Source organism: Pristiophorus japonicus, chromosome 12, assembly GCF_044704955.1.
Source record: "Pristiophorus japonicus isolate sPriJap1 chromosome 12, sPriJap1.hap1, whole genome shotgun sequence".
In the NCBI taxonomy this organism is placed as follows: Eukaryota; Metazoa; Chordata; class Chondrichthyes; family Pristiophoridae; genus Pristiophorus; species Pristiophorus japonicus.
In genome coordinates, this window is record NC_091988.1 from 131791309 (window position 1) to 131804298 (window position 12990).

Genomic DNA, 12990 nt, shown 5'->3' on the forward strand with positions numbered 1-12990 from the left:
GGCAGTGTGTCTCGGGCAGTGTGTCTCGCGAAGCGTGTCTCGGGCAGTGCGTCTCGGGTAGTGTGTCTCGGGCAGCGTGACTCGGGCAGTGTGTCTCGGGCAGCGTGTCTCGGGCAGTGTGTCTCGGGCAGTGTGTCTCGGGCAGCGTGTCTCGGGCAGTGTGTCTCGGGCAGCGTGTCTCGGGCACTGTGTCTCGGGTAGTGTGTCTCGGGCAGCGTGACTCGGGCAGAGTGTCTCGCGAAGCGTGTCTCGGGCAGAGTGACTCGGGCAGCTTGTCTCAGGCAGCGTGTCTAGCGAAGCGTGTCTCTGGCAGTGTGTCTCTGGCAGTGTGTCTCGGGCAGTGTGTCTCGGGCAGTGTGTCTCGCGAAGCGTGTCTCGGGCAGTGTGTCTCGGGTAGTGTGTCTCGGGCAGTGTGTCTCGCGAAGCGTGTCTCGGGCAGTGTGTCTCACGAAGCGTGTCTCTGGCAGCGTGTCTCGGGCAGCGTGTCTCGGGCAGCGTGTCTCGTGCAGTGTGTCTCGGGCAGCGTGACTCGCGCAGTGTGTGTCGCGCAGTGTGTCTCGGGCAGCGTGTCTCGGGCGGTGTGACTCGGGCAGCGTGTCTCGGGCAGCGTGTCTCGGGCAGTGTCTCGAGCAGTGTGTCTCGGGCAGCGTGCCTCGAGCAGTGTGTCTCAGGCAGTGTGTCTCGAGCAGCGAGTCTCGAGCAGTGTGTCTCGGGCAGCGTGTCTCGAGCAGTGTGTCTCAGGCAGTGTGTCTCGAGCAGCGTGTCTCGAGCAGCGTGTCTCGGGCAGCGTGTCTCGGGCAGCGTTTCTCGGGCAGTGTGTCCCGGGCAATGTGTCTCGGGCAGCGTGTCTCGGGCAGTGTGTCTCGAGCCTTGCGGCTCGGGCAGTGTGTCTCGTGCCCTCAGGCGGTGTGACTCGGGCAGCGTATCTCGGGCAGTGTGTCTCGGGCAGTGTATCTTCAGCAGTGTGTCTCGAACACTGTGTCTCAGGCCCTCGGGCAGTGTGCCTCGGGCAGTGTGTCTCGGGCAGTGTATCTTGAGCAGTGTGTCTCGAGCAGTGTGTCTCGGGCCCTCGGGCAGCATGTCTCAGGCAGTGTGTCTCGGGCAGTGTGTCTTGGGCAGCGTGTCTCGGGCAGTGTCTTTCGGGCAGTGTCTTTCGGGCAGTGTGTCTCTGGCAGTGTGTCTCTGGCAGTGTCTCTCTGGCAGTGTGTGTCGGGCAGTGTGTGTCGGGCAGTGTGTGTCGGGCAGTGTGTGTCGAGCCACGTGTCTCGGGCAGCGTGTCTCGAGCAGCGTGTCTCGGGCAGCGTGTCTCGGGCAGTGTGTTTCGGGCCCTCGGGCAGTGTGTCTCAGGCAGCGTGTCTCGGGCAGTGTGTCTCGAGCAGTGTGTCTCGGGCCCTCGGGCAGCGTGTCTCGGGCAGTGTGTCTCGGGCAGTGTGTCTCGTGCAGTGTGTGTCGGGCAGCGTGTGTCGAGCAGCGTGTGTCGCTAAGCGTGTCTCGAGCAGTGTGTCTCGCGCAGCGTGTCTCAGACAGTGTGTCTCGGGCAATGTGTCTCGGGCACCGTGTCTCGGGCAGTGTGTCTCGCGAAGCGTGTCTCGCGAAGCGTGTCTCTGGCAGTGTGTCTCGGGCAGCGTGTCTCGAGCAGCGTGTCTCGGGCAGCGTGTCTCGCAAAGCGTGTCTCGGGCAGTGTGTCTCGGGCAGTGTGTCTCGGGTAGTGTGTCTCGGGCAGCGTGACTCGGGCAGCGTGACTCGGGCAGAGTGTCTCGCGAAGCGTGTCTCGGGCAGCGTGACTCGGGCAGCGTGTCTCGGGCAGCGTGTCTCGCGAAGCGTGTCTCGGGCAGTGTGTCTCGGGCAGTGTGTCTCGGTCAGTGCGTCTCGGGTAGTGTGTCTCGGGCAGCGTGACTCGGGCAGAGTGTCTCGCGAAGCGTGTCTCGGGCAGCGTGACTCGGGCAGCGTGTCTCGGGCAGCGTGTCTCGCGAAGCGTGTCTCGGGCAGTGTGTCTCGGGCAGTGTGTCTCGGTCAGTGCGTCTCGGGTAGTGTGTCTCGGGCAGCGTGACTCGGGCAGAGTGTCTCGCGAAGCGTGTCTCGGGCAGCGTGACTCGGGCAGCGTGTCTCGCGAAGCGTGTCTCTGGCAGTGTGTCTCTGGCAGTGTGTCTCGGGCAGTGTGTCTCGGGCAGCGTGTCTCAGACAGTGTGTCTCGGGCAATGTGTCTCGGGCACCGTGTCTCGGGCAGTGTGTCTCGCGAAGCGTGTCTCGCGAAGCGTGTCTCTGGCAGTGTGTCTCGGGCAGCGTGTCTCGAGCAGCGTGTCTTGGGCAGCGTGTCTCGGACAGTGTGTCTCGGGCAGTGTGTCTCGGGCAGTGTGTCTCGGGCAGTGTGTCTCGGGCAGCGTGTCTCGGGCAGTGTGTCTCGGGTAGTGTGTCTCGGGCAGCGTGACTCGGGCAGCGTGACTCGGGCAGAGTGTCTCGCGAAGCGTGTCTCGGGCAGCGTGACTCGGGCAGCTTGTCTCGGGCAGCGTGTCTCGCGAAGCGTGTCTCTGGCAGTGTGTCTCTGGCAGTGTGTCTCGGGCAGTGTGTCTCGGGCAGTGTGTCTCGCGAAGCGTGTCTCGGGCAGTGTGTCTCGGGTAGTGTGTCTCGGGCAGTGTGTCTCGTGAAGCGTGTCTCGGGCAGCGTGTCTCGGGCAGCGTGTCTCGGGCAGTGTGTCTCTGGCAATGTGTCTCGGGCAGTGTGTCTCGAGCAGTGTGTCTCGGGCAGCGTGTCTCGGGCCCTCGGGCAGCGTGTTTCGGGCAGTGTGTCTTGGGCAGTGTGTCTCAGGCAGTGTGTTTCGGGCAGTGTGTTTCGGGCAGTGTGTCTCGAGCAGCGTGTCTCGGGCAGTGTGTCTCGGGCAGTGTGTCTCGGGCAGTGTGTCTCGGGCAGTGTGTCTTGGGCAGTGTGTCTCGGGCAGTGTGTTTCGGGTAGCGTGTCTCGGGCCCTTGGGCAGTGTGTCTTGGGCAGTGTGTCTTGGGCAGTGTGTTTCGGGCAGTGTGTCTCAAGCAGCGTGTCTCGGGCAGTGTGTCTCGGGCAGTGTGTCTCCGGCAGTGTGTCTCGGGCAGCGTGTCTCGGGCAGTGTTTCTCGGGTACCGTGTCTCGGGCCCTCGGGCAGTGTGTCTCGGGCAGTGTGTCTCGGGCAGCGTGCCTCGGGCAGTGTGTCTCGGACAGTGTGTCTCGGGCAGTTTACCTCGGGCAGCGTGCCTCGGGCAGTGTGTCTCGGGCCGTGTGTCTCGGGCAGTGTGTCTCGGGTAGCATGTCTGAAGCAGCGTGTCTCGCGCAGCGTGTCTCGCGCAGCATGTCTCGTGTAGTGTGTCTCGGGTAGTGTGTCTCGGGTAGTGTGTCTCTGGCAGCGTGTCTCGCGCAGCGTGTCTCGGGCAGCGTGTCTCGCGTAGTGTGTCTCGGGCAGTGTGTCTCGGGCAGTGTGTCTCCGGCGGTGTGTCTCGGGCGGTGTGACTCGGGCAGCGTATCTCGGGCAGTGTGTCTCGGGCAGTGTATCTTGAGCAGTGTGTCTCGAACAGTGTGTCTCAGGCCCTCGGGCAGCGTGTCTCAGGCAGTGTGCCTCAGGCACTGTGCCTCGAGCAGTGTGTCTCGAGCAGTGTGTCTCGGGCAGTGTGTCTCGGGTAGTGTGTCTCGGGCAGTGTGTCTCGGGCAGTGTGACTCGAGCAGCGTATCTCGGGCAGCGTGTCTCGGGCAGTGTTTCTCGGGCAGTGTGTCTCGAGCAGTGTGTCTCGAGCAGTGTGTCTCGGGCCCTTGGGCACCGTGTCTCGGGCAGCGTGTCTCGGGCAGTGTGTCTCGAGCAGTGTGTCTCGAGCAGTGTGTCTCGGGCCCTTGGGCACCGTGTCTCAGGCAGCGTGTCTCGGGCAGCGTGTCTCGGGCAGCGTGTCTCGGGCAGTGTGTCTCGAGCAGCGTGTCTCGGGCAGCGTGTCTCGGGCAGCGTGTCTCAGGCAGTGTGTTTCGGGCCCTCGGGCAGTGTGTCTCAGGCAGCGTGTCTCGGGCAGTGTGTCTCGAGCAGTGTGTCTCGGGCCCTCGGGCAGCGTGTCTCGGGCAGTGTGTCTCGGGCAGTGTGTCTCGCGCAGTGTGTGTCGGGCAGCGTGTGTCGAGCAGCGTGTGTCGCTAAGCGTGTCTCGAGCAGTGTGTCTCGCGCAGCGTGTCTCAGACAGTGTGTCTCGGGCAATGTGTCTCGGGCACCGTGTCTCGGGCAGTGTGTCTCGCGAAGCGTGTCTCGCGAAGCGTGTCTCTGGCAGTGTGTCTCGGGCAGCGTGTCTCGAGCAGCGTGTCTCGGGCAGCGTGTCTCGCAAAGCGTGTCTCGGGCAGTGTGTCTCGGGCAGTGTGTCTCGGGCAGTGTGTCTCGGGTAGTGTGTCTCGGGCAGCGTGACTCGGGCAGCGTGACTCGGGCAGAGTGTCTCGCGAAGCGTGTCTCGGGCAGCGTGACTCGGGCAGCGTGTCTCGGGCAGCGTGTCTCGCGAAGCGTGTCTCGGGCAGTGTGTCTCGGGCAGTGTGTCTCGGGTAGTGTGTCTCGGGCAGCGTGACTCGGGCAGCGTGACTCGGGCAGAGTGTCTCGCGAAGCGTGTCTCGGGCAGCGTGACTCGGGCAGCGTGTCTCGGGCAGCGTGTCTCGCGAAGCGTGTCTCTGGCAGTGTGTCTCTGGCAGTGTGTCTCGGGCAGTGTGTCTCGGGCAGCGTGTCTCAGACAGTGTGTCTCGGGCAATGTGTCTCGGGCACCGTGTCTCGGGCAGTGTGTCTCGCGAAGCGTGTCTCTGGCAGTGTGTCTCGGGCAGTGTGTCTCGGGCAGCGTGTCTCGGGCAGAGTGACTCGGGCAGCTTGTCTCGGGCAGCGTGTCTCGCGAAGCGTGTCTCTGGCAGTGTGTCTCTGGCAGTGTGTCTCGGGCAGTGTGTCTCGGGCAGTGTGTCTCGCGAAGCGTGTCTCGGGCAGTGTGTCTCGGGTAGTGTGTCTCGGGCAGTGTGTCTCGCGAAGCGTGTCTCGGGCAGCGTGTCTCGGGCAGTGTGTCTCGCGAAGCGTGTCTCTGGCAGTGTGTCTCTGGCAGTGTGTCTCGGGCAATGTGTCTCGGGCACCGTGTCTCGGGCAGTGTGTCTCGCGAAGCATGTCTCGGGCAGCGTGACTCGGGCAGCGTGTCTCGGGCAGCGTGTCTCGCGAAGCGTGTCTCTGGCAGTGTGTCTCTGGCAGTGTGTCTCGGGCAGTGTGTCTCGGGCAGCGTGTCTCAGACAGTGTGTCTCGGGCAATGTGTCTCGGGCACCGTGTCTCGGGCAGTGTGTCTCGCGAAGCGTGTCTCTGGCAGTGTGTCTCGGGCAGTGTGTCTCGGGCAGCTTGTCTCGGGCAGTGTGTCTCGGGCAGCGTGTCTCGGGCAGTGTGTCTCGGGTAGTGTGTCTCGGGCAGCGTGACTCGGGCAGCGTGACTCGGGCAGAGTATCTCGCGAAGCGTGTCTCGGGCAGAGTGACTCGGGCAGCTTGTCTCGGGCAGCGTGTCTCGCGAAGCGTGTCTCTGGCAGTGTGTCTCTGGCAGTGTGTCTCGGGCAGTGTGTCTCGGGCAGTGTGTCTCGCGAAGCGTGTCTCGGGCAGTGTGTCTCGGGTAGTGTGTCTCGGGCAGTGTGTCTCGCGAAGCGTGTCTCGGGCAGCGTGTCTCGGGCAGTGTGTCTCGGGCAATGTGTCTCGGGCAGTGTGTCTCGAGCAGTGTGTCTCGGGCAGCGTGTCTTGGGCCCTCGGGCAGCGTGTTTCGGGCAGTGTGTCTTGGGCAGTGTGTCTCGGGCAGTGTGTTTCGGGCAGTGTGTTTCGGGCAGTGTGTTTCGGGCAGTGTGTTTCGGGCAGTGTGTCTTGAGCAGCGTGTCTCGGGCAGTGTGTCTCGGGCAGTGTGTCTCGGGCAGTGTGTCTCGGGCAGTGTGTCTTGGGCAGTGTGTTTCGGGTAGCGTGTCTCGGGCCCTCGGGAAGTGTGTCTCGGGCAGTGTGTTTCGGGCAGTGTGTCTCGAGCAGCATGTCTCGGGCAGTGTGTCTCGGGCAGTGTGTCTCCGGCAGTGTGTCTCGGGCAGCGTGTCTCGGGCAGTATTTCTCGGGTAGCGTGTCTCGGGCCCTCGGGCAGTGTGTCTCGGGCAGTGTGTCTCGGGCAGCGTGCCTCGAGCAGTGTGTCTCGGGCAGTGTGTCTCGGGCAGTTTGCCTCGGGCAGCGTGCCTCGGGCAGTGTGTCTCGGGCAGCGTGTCTCGGGCAGTGTGTCTCGGGTAGCATGTCTGAAGCAGCGTGTCTTGGGCGGTGTGACTCGGGCAGCGTATCTCGGGCAGTGTGTCTCGGGCAGTGTATCTTGAGCAGTGTGTCTCGAACAGTGTGTCTCAGGCCCTCGGGCAGCGTGTCTCAGGCAGTGTGCCTCAGGCAGTGTGCCTCGGGCAGTGTGTCTCGAGCAGTTTGTCTCGAGCAGTGTGTCTCGGGCAGTGTGTCTCGGCGGGCAGTGTGTCTCGGGTAGTGTGTCTCGGGCAGTGTGACTCGAGCAGCGTATCTCGGGCAGCGTGTCTCGGGCAGTGTGTCTCGGGCAGTGTATCTTGAGCAGTGTGTCTCGAACAGTGTGTCTCAGTCCCTCGGGCAGCGTGTCTCAGGAAGTGTGCCTCAGGCAGTGTGCCTCGGGCAGTGTGTCTCGAGCAGTGTGTCTCGAGCAGTGTGTCTCGCGCAGTGTGTCTCGGGCAGTGTGTCTCGGGCAGTGTGTCTCGGGCAGTGTGTCTCGGGCAGTGTGTCTCGGGCAGTGTGACTCGAGCAGCGTATCTCGGGCAGCGTGTCTCGGGCAGCGTGTCTCGGGCAGTGTGTCTCGAGCAGTGTGTCTCGAGCAGTGTGTCTCGGGACCTTGGGCACCGTGTCTCGGGCAGCGTGTCTCGGGCAGCGTGTCTCGGGCAGCGTGTCTCGGGCAGTGTGTCTCGGGCAATGTGTCTCGGGCAGCGTGTCACGGGCAGTGTGTCTCGAGCCTTGCGGCTCGGGCAGTGTGCCTCGGGCAGTGTGCCTCGGGCAGTATGTCTCGGGCAGTGTGTCTCGAGCAGTGTGTCTCGGTCAACGTGTCTCGGACAGCGTGTCTCGGGCAGTGTGTCTCGGGCAGTGTGTCTCGGGCCCTCGGGCAGCGTGTCTCGGGCAGCGTGTCTCGGGCAACGTGTCTCGGGCAGCGTGTCTCGGGCAGTATGTCTCGAGCCTTGCAGCTCGGGCAGTGTGTCTCGGGCCCCCGGGCAGTGTGTCTCAGGCAGCGTGTCTCGGGCGGTGTGACTCAGGCAGCGTATCTCGGGCAGTGTGTCTCGGGCAGTGTATCTTGAGCAGTGTGTCTCGAGCAGTGTGTCTCGGGCCCTCGGGCAGCGTGTCTCAGGCAGTGTGCCTCGGGCAGAGTGTCTCGCGCAGTGTGTCTCGCGCAGTGTGTCTCGGGCAGCGTGTCTCGGGCAGCGTGTCTCAGGCAGTGTGTCTCGAGCAGTGTGTCTCGCGCAGTGTGTCTCGGGCAGTGTGTCTCGGGCAGCGTGTCTCGGGCAGCGTGTCTCGGGCAGCGTGTCTCGGGCAGCGTGTCTCGGGCAGCGTGCCTCGGGCAGCGTGTCTCGGGCGGTGTGTCTCGGGCAGTGTGTCTCGGGCAGCGTGTCTCAGGCAGCATGTCTCGAGCAGCGTGTCTCGGGCAGTGTGTCTCGGGCAGTGTGTCTCGGACAGTGTGACTCGAGCCCTCGGGCAGCGTGCCTCGGGCAGTGCGTGTCGAGCAGTGCGTCGTGGGCAGTGCGTCGTGGGCAGTGTGTCTCGGGCAGTGTGTCTCGGGCAGTGTGTCTCGGGCAGTGTGTCTCGGGCCCTCGGGCAGCGTGTCTCGGACAGTGTGTCTCGGGCAGTGTGTCTCGAGCAGTGTGTCTCGGGCAGTGTGTCTCGGGCAGTGTGTCTCGGGCAGTGTCTTTTGGGCAGTGTGTCTCGGGCAGTGTGTCTCGAACAGTGTGTCTCGAGCAGTGTGTCTCGAGCAGCGTGTCTCGAGCAGCGTGTCTTGCGCAGTGTGTCTCGGGCAGTGTGTCTCGGGCAGTGTGTCTCGGACAGTGTGTCTCGGGCCCTCGGGCAGCGTGTCTCGGGCAGGGTGTATCGGGCAGTGTCTTTCGGGCAGTGTGTGTCGGGCAGTGTGTGTCGGGCAGTGTGTCTCGAGCAACGTGTCTCGGGCAGCGTGTCTCTGGCAGTGTGTCTCGGGCAATGTGTCTTGGGCAGCGTGTCTCGGGCAGTGTGTCTCAAGCCTTGCGGCTCGGGCAGTGTGTCTCAGGCAGCGTGCCTCGGGCAGCGTGTCTCGGGCCCTCAGGCAGCATGTTTCGGGCAGTGTGTCTCGGGCAGTGTGTCTCGCGAAGCGTGTCTCGGGCAGTGTGTCTCGGGTAGTGTGCCTCCAGCAGTGTGTCTCGTGCAGTGTGTTTCGGGCAGTGTGTCTCGGGCAGCGTGTCTCGGGCCCTCGGGCAGTGTGTTTCGGGCAGTGTGTCTTGGGCAGTGTGTTTCGGGCAGTGTGTTTCATGCAGTGTGTCTCGAGCAGCGTTTCTCAGGCAGTGTGTCTCGCAAATGTGTCTCGGGCAGCGTGTCTCAGGCAGTGTGTCTCGGGCAGTGTGTCTCGAGCAGCGTGTCTCGGGCAGCGTGTCTCGGGTAGCGTGTCTCGGGCCCTCGGGCAGCGTGTTTCGGACAGTGTGTTTCGGGCAGTGTGTCTCGAGCAGCGTGTCTCGGACAGTGTGTCTCGCAAATGTGTCCCGGACAGTGTGTCTCGGGCAACGTGTCTCGGGCAGCGTGTCTCGGGCAGTGTGTCTCGGGCAGTGTGCCTCGGGCAGTGTGTTTCGGGCAGTGTGTCTCGGGCAGCGTGTCTCGGGTATTGTGTCTCGAGCAGCGTGTCTCGGGCAGTGTGTCTCGCAAATGTGTCTCGGGCAGCGTGTCTCGGGTGGTGTGTCTCGGGTAGTGTGTCTCGGGCAGTGTGTCTCGGGCAGCGTGTTTCGGGCCCTCCGGCAGTGTGTCTCGGGCTGTGTGTCTCGGGCTGTGTGTCTCGGGCAGCGTGTCTCGGGCCCTCGGGCAGCGTGTTTCGGGCAGTGTGTCTCGAGCAGCGTGTCTCGGGCAGTGTGTCTCGGGCTGTGTGTCTCGGGCAGCGTGTCTCGGGCCCTCGGGCAGTGTGTTTCGGGCAGTGTGTCTCGAGCAGCGTGTCTCGGGCAGTGTGTCTCGCAAATGTGTCCTGCACAGTGTGTCTCGGGCAGCGTGTCTCGGGCAGTGTGTCTTGGGTAGCGTTATTCGGGCCCTCGGGCAGCGTGTCTCAGGCAGCGTGTCTCGGGCAGTGTGTCTCGGGCAGTGTGTCTCGGGCAGTGTGTCTCGAGCAGTGTGTCTCGGGCAGCGTGTCTCGGGCCCTCGGGCAGCATGTTTCGGGCAGTGTGTCTTGGGCAGTGTGTCTTGGGCAGTGTGTTTCGGGCAGTGTGTTTCATGCAGTGTGTCTCGAGCAGCGTTTCTCAGGCAGTGTGTCTCGCAAATGTGTCTCGGGCAGCGTGTCTCAGGCAGCGTGTCTCGGGCAGTGTGTCTCGGGCAGTGTGTCTCGAGCAGCGTGTCTCGGGCAGCGTGTCTCGGGTAGCGTGTCTCGGGTCCTCGGGCAGCGTGTTTCGGACAGTGTGTTTCGGGCAGTGTGTCTCGAGCAGCGTGTCTCGGACAGTGTGTCTCGCAAATGTGTCCCGGACAGTGTGTCTCGGGCAGCGTGTCTCGGGCAGTGTGACTCGGGCAGTGTGTCTCGGGCAGTGTGTCTCAGGCAGTGTGCCTCGGGCAGTGTGTTTCGGGCAGTGTGTCTCGGGCAGCGTGTCTCGGGCCCTCGGGCAGCGTGTTTCGGGCAGTGTGTCTTGGGCAGTGTGTCTCGGGTATTGTGCCTCGAGCAGCGTGTCTCGGGCAGTGTGTCTCGCAAATGTGTCTCGGGCAGCGTGTCTCGGGTGGTGTGTCTCGGGCAGTGTGTCTCGGGCAGCGTGTTTCGGGCAGTGTGTCTCGAGCAGTGTGTCTCGGGCAGTGTGTCTCGGGCAGCGTGTTTCGGGCCCTCCGGCAGTGTGTCTCGGGCTGTGTGTCTCGGGCTGTGTGTCTCGGGCAGCGTGTCTCGGGCCCTCGGGCAGCGTGTTTCGGGCAGTGTGTCTTGTGCAGTGTGTCTCGGGCAGTGTGTTTCGGGCAGTGTGTCTCGAGCAGCGTGTCTCGGGCAGTGTGTCTCGCAAATGTGTCCCGCACAGTGTGTCTCGGGCAGCGTGTCTCGGGCAGTGTGTCTTGGGTAGCGTTATTCGGGCCCTCGGGCAGCGTGTCTCGGGCAGTGTGTCTCGGGCAGTGTGTCTCGGGCAGTGTGTCTCGAGCAGTGTGTCTCGGGCAGCGTGTCTCGGGCCCTCGGGCAGCATGTTTCGGGCAGTGTGTCTTGGGCAGTGTGTCTCGGACAGTGTGTTTCGGGCAGTGTGTTTCGGGCAGTGTGTCTCGGGCAGCGTTTCTCGCGCAGCGTGTCTCGGGCAGTGTGTCTCGGGCAGTGTGTCTCGGGCTGAGTGTCTCGGGCTGAGTGTCTCGGGTAGTGTGCCTCGGGCAGCATGTCTTGGGCAGTGTGTCTCAGGCAGTGTGTCTTGAGCAGTGTGTCTCGGGCAGCGTGTCTCGGGCCCTCGGGCAGCGTGTTTCGGGCAGTGTGTTTCGGGCAGTGTGTCTCGAGCAGCGTGTCTCGGGCAGTGTGTCTCGCAAATGTGTCTCGGGCAGTGTGTCTTGGGCAGTGTGTCTCGGGCAGTGTGTCTCGGGCAGTGTGTTTCGGGTAGCGTGTCTCGGGCCCTCGGGCAGCGTGTTTCGGGCAGTGTGTCTCGAGCAGCGTGTCCCGGACAGTGTGTCTCGGGCAGCGTGTCTCGGGCAGTGTTTCTCGGGTAGCGTGTCTCGGGCCCTCGGGCAGCGTGTCTCGGGCAGCGTGTCTCGGGCAGCGTGTCTCGGGCAGTGTGTCTCGGGTAGCGTGTCTGAAGCAGCGTGTCTCGCGCAGCGTGTCTCGCGCAGCGTGTCTCGCGTAGTGTGTCTCGGGCAGCGTGTCTCGCGCAGCGTGTCTCAGGCAGCGTGTCTCGGGCAGCTTGTCTCGGGCAGTGTGTCTCGCGAAGCGTGTCTCGGACAGTGTGAGTCGAGCCCTCGGGCAGCGTGCCTCGAGCAGTGCGTCGTGGGCAGTGCGTCGTGGGCAGTGCGTCGTGGGCAGTGTGTCTCGGGCAGTGTGTCTCGGGCCGTCGGGCAGCGTGTCTCGGGCAGCGTGTCTTGGGCAGTGTGCCTCAGGCAGCGTGTCTCGGGCGGTGTGTCTCGGGCAGTGTGTCTCAGGCAGCATGTCTCGAGCAGTGTGCCTCGGGCAGTGTGTCTCGGGCAGTGTGTCTCGAGCAGTGTGTCTCGGTCAGCGTGTCTCGGACAGCGTGTCTCGGGCAGTGTGTCTCGGACAGTGTGACTCGAGCCCTCGGGCAGCGTGCCTCGGGCAGTGCGTGTCGAGCAGTGCGTCGTGGGCAGTGCGTCGTGGGCAGTATGTCTCGGGCAGTGTGTCTCGGGCAGTGTGTCTCGGGCCCTCGGGCAGCGTGTCTCGGGCAGCGTGTCTCGGGCAACGTGTCTCGGGCAGCGTGTCTCGGGCAGTGTGTCTCGAGCCTTGCAGCTCGGGCAGTGTGTCTCGGGCCCCCGGACAGTGTGTCTCAGGCAGCGTGTCTCGGGCGGTGTGACTCAGGCAGCGTATCTCGGGCAGTGTGTCTCGGGCAGTGTATCTTGAGCAGTGTGTCTCGAGCAGTGTGTCTCGGGCCCTCGGGCAGCGTGTCTCAGGCAGTGTGCCTCGGGCAGAGTGTCTCGCGCAGTGTGTCTTGGGCAGTGTGCCTCGGGCAGTGTGTTTCGGGTAGCGTGTCTCGGGCCCTCGGGCAGTGTGTCTTGGGCAGTGTGTCTTGGGCAGTGTGTCTCGGGCAGTGTGTTTCGGGCAGTGTGTCTCAAGCAGCGTGTCTCGGGCAGTGTGTCTCGGGTAGCGTGTCTCGCGTAGTGTGTCTCGGGCAGTGTGTCTCGGGCAGTGTGTCTCCGGCAGTGTGTCTCGGGCAATGTGTCTCGGGCAGCGTGTCTCGGGCAGTGTGTCTCGAGCCTTGCGTCTCGGGCAGCGTGTCTCAGGCAGCGTGTCTCGAACAGTGTGTCTCGGGCAGCGTGTCTCGGGCAGTGTATCTTGAGCAGTGTGTCTCGAACAGTGTGTCTCAGGCCCTTGGGCAGCGTGTCTCAGGCAGTGTGCCTCAGGCAGTGTGCCTCCGGCAGTGTGTCTCGAGCAGTGTGTCTCGGGCAGTGTGTCTCGGGTAGTGTGTCTCGGGCAGTGTGTCTCGGGCAGTGTGACTCGAGCAGCGTATCTCGGGCAGCGTGTCTCGGGCAGTGTTTCTCGGGCAGTGTGTCTCGAGCAGTGTGTCTCGAGCAGTGTGTCTCGGGCCCTTGGGCACCGTGTCTCAGGCAGCGTGTCTCGGGCAGCGTGTCTCGGGCAGTGTGTCTCGGGCAGTGTGTCTCGGGCAATGTGTCTCGGGCAGCGTGTCACGGGCAGTGTGTCTCGAGCCTTGCGGCTCGGGCAGTGTGTCTCGGGCCCTCGGGCAGTGTGTCTCAGGCAGCGTGTCTCGGGTGGTGTGACTCGGGCAGCGTATCTCGGGCAGTGTGTCTCGGGCAGTGTATCTTCAGCAGTGTGTCTCGAACAGTGTGTCTCAGGCCCTCAGGCAGTGTGCCTCGGGCAGTGTGTCTCGGGCAGTGTATCTTCAGCAGTGTGTCTCGAGCAGTGTGTCTCGGGCCGTCGGGCAGCGTGTCTCAGGCAGTGTGTCTCGGGCAGTGTCTTTCGGGCAGTGTCTTTCGGGCAGTGTGTCGGGCAGTGTGTGTCGGGCAGTGTGTCTCGGGCAGTGTGTCTCGGGCAGTGTGTCTTGGGCAGCGTGTCTCGGGCAGTGTGTCTCAAGCCTTGCGGCTCGGGCAGTGTGTCTCAGGCAGCGTGCCTCGGGCAGCGTGTCTCGGGCCCTCAGG